Below are 3,098 nucleotides of genomic sequence, written 5' to 3' on the forward strand. Positions count from 1 at the left end.
CCAGCGTACCCAACTCTTGGAGCTGCTCGATCGCTTTCGGATGTCGTTCGATCATACGCAATCTTCCTTGGGCCACACATTCCACCATCGTTCACCACATTGATACCGGCACCCATGCACCCCTACGCCAGTGTCCATACCTAGTCTCCCACACTGAACGCCGTGTCATTGACGAACAAATCAACGACATGCTTCATCGTGGCGTAATACAACCCTCACACAACCCTTGGGCCTCCCCAGTTGTGCTGGTGAAGAAAAAGGACGGTAGCATCAAAATTTGGCGTTGATTATAGGCGCCTTAACAAGATCACACGAAAAGATGTTTATCCGCTGCCCAGAATCGACGACGCTATCGACTGCTTGCAAGGAGCAGAGTTCTTTCGTCTTTGGACCTTCGATCTGGGTACTGCCAGGTCCCTATGAATGACGCTGACCGTCCGAAGACTGCGTTTGTAACCTCAGAAGGGTTACATGAGTTTAACGTGATGCCATTCGGCCTTTGCAATGCACCTGATACCTTCGAACGCCTCATGGACAACATTCTTAGAGGCCTCAAATGGCACACGTGTCTTTGCTACCTGGACGACGTCGTAGTCTTTTCGAAGGATTTTGACTTGTCTTTCAGACGCTGGACTGCAGCTTAATTTGAAGAAGTGCCACTTTTCCGCCCGCCGGCTTACCATCTTAGGCCATGTTTCAGCAAGGACGGTGTCTTTCCTGACCCTGCAAAGCTTCGCGCCGTCGCCGAGTTCCCCAGGCCGTCTACGCTGCAGGAACTCCGTGGCTTTATAGGCCTATGTTCGTACTTTCGCTGATTCGGGCGTAATTTCGCGTCCACAATCGCCCCCTTAACGCAGCTACTTGCCAACAGCCAAGGCATCTCGGCATGGTCTACAGCTCGCGAAGAGACGTTCGCCACCTTACGCCAGCCAATGCGGATAAATGCATTGGCGTTCCAGTTACTTCTCTGCTTCATTGCATATAGAACGACGTTTTGTCAAGAAAGTATCTGGAATGCCAATGCCAACTGGTGTCATGGGCCATATATAAGGTAATTAGTTAAAAACGCAATTACTGATTTTTTTGTGAATTAGACGATTATGCATATCAATTTTCTTGTGCAAGTATTGTCCGCCTCTTCGAGTAGACCAGCTCATGAACTAGAATTGTGCTTTCTGCCACAGGCAACCCTTAAACATTTTTGAAAGTGTTCGCGCACGAAATGAGATCACGCCTCACCTCAGCCTTTTTCTTTCCTTCCCATACGTGCACAAAAGTTCAGATCAACAATAGTCACAACGTACGCCGTAGGAAGTATAGCACACGCATCGCATGCATGGCCGGCGCCGGCCGAATGCGTCTCAACTAGGACTTCGAAACGCGCCGGTCGTTTGATGCAACGATTCTTTTCTAAATGCAGTTCCTTTCCGCGCTTCACCCTTCCGCGGTGATCTCTGCCCCAAGAGGTCGCAGGTTCGCTTGCCGGCCGTGGCGGCCGCATTCAAATGAGAGAGAAACGCTTAAAAAAAAAAAAAAGAGAGAGAGAGAGACGCTCGTCTATTTATGTCCTCCGAGATTTGCGCGCACCGGCTAGTTTTGAGCCGGTGTATGCAAGTCTCGGAGGCCATTGTTTACTACGCGTACCAACGCCCGTTGCCGCTTCCAAACGTTAAACTAGACTACTTCCCCTCTCTCTTCTTTTTAATTTTTTATTTAGCACTTCTTGAGCGGTTCGAAAGGTGCAAGAAAGGCAGACGTGAAAGAGGTTAAAACATAAATTTAACTTCTGGGTTGTTACGTCGACACGTGCCGCCGGAATGCGGCCGCCGGCCGTTATGCCTAAAGTCCCTAGATATTTTTTTGCTTTCTTGAGCAGAAAATCTAGGGACTTTAGTTATGCCGGGATCGAACCTGCGACCTCGAGCTCAGTAGCGTAAACGGTGGATGATGGAAAAAAAGTTTAATCTGTATGCCGGGCCACGCAGGCAGATGTTACCTTATATACTCTCTGTGACTGCAGCTGAATATTCGCGGGCAATGGGCAGCTCATTCTAGATCACCCAGTGTATAAAGAGAATATGCAATGCGAATAAATCACGTACGAAATCGCCAATGACAACGCAACTTGTCACGCAACTTGACACCTGACGTTACACTTGACGTGACACTTGACAGCGCAACTTGACAGCGCAATTTCCTCTATAGCAGTGCGGCTCGTTGGTCTAGGGGTATGATTCTCGCTTAGGGTGCGAGAGGTCCCGGGTTCAAATCCCGGACGAGCCCAGCTTTTTTTTTTTTTTCTTAACGTTGTTGTTACTATTTAATTTTCGACACTAGCAAAGCATTAAACCCGTGCTGGCAGCACCACCATTACTGCATAGAGATGCTAGCAGCAGCAATGCTTATCTCTCAGCCGAGCACATTCCCGGTTGTCAGGACAGCTTTAACCGAGTAGCAACTGCCCCACTTGGTAGCATGCATGCTTCATTTGTGCTAAAAGAAAAAAGTCCAATCCTTAGATGACAAATTATATGTGACACCAATAAAAAAGTAGGCACATAACAGTGTCTGCCAGCACATCGTCAATTACAACAAATGCGATAGCAATTGGGTGTCGCCAGTGGCGCACCGACGGGTGGGGGTTCGAGTGTTGTAACTCTCCTCTGAGGCCGAGTTCACCCTCCCCCCACGCGTCCAGTCCCACCAGTCCAACGTGTACTTTCAGTGCTCTGTTCACATTGTCATTACAATTCACTCATTCACTCTTAAATTACTTTGAGTAAAATGCTGACGAAATAAACATCGTCATCATCCTTGGTGTCATTATTATAATTATTAGGCATTTTATTTGCTGTTGGATTCCTCTGGCTAAAGCAAGGAAATAGCATATTATGCAAAGTGCTTGCTTCCCCCCCGTCCCCGAGCAGAGATCCTGGGTGCCCTACTGGGTGTCGCAACACCTTAAACTGAGCAACACAAGGTGGCACGTGCATGGACCTTTCACACACCCAGCACATTGCATATACATGGTACTTGGTACAGGTACATGGTGCTGGTCGGGCATTGAGGGGCTTATGCTATCACATGTGCCGTCGAGA

At 48.4% G+C, this 3,098-nt stretch overlaps 1 non-coding gene across 1 annotated transcript; it reads left to right on the forward strand.

Moving 5' to 3' along the window:
- The first annotated feature begins 2,211 nt into the window (after positions 1-2,211).
- Positions 2,212-2,283, forward strand: Trnap-agg (transfer RNA proline (anticodon AGG)). The gene has a single exon. It is a non-coding gene; the product is annotated as a tRNA-Pro (tRNA).
- Positions 2,284-3,098: the final 815 nt, after the last annotated feature.

This window comes from Dermacentor silvarum, unplaced genomic scaffold (genome assembly GCF_013339745.2).
Source record: "Dermacentor silvarum isolate Dsil-2018 unplaced genomic scaffold, BIME_Dsil_1.4 Seq709, whole genome shotgun sequence".
NCBI classification, from domain to species: Eukaryota; Metazoa; Arthropoda; class Arachnida; order Ixodida; family Ixodidae; genus Dermacentor; species Dermacentor silvarum.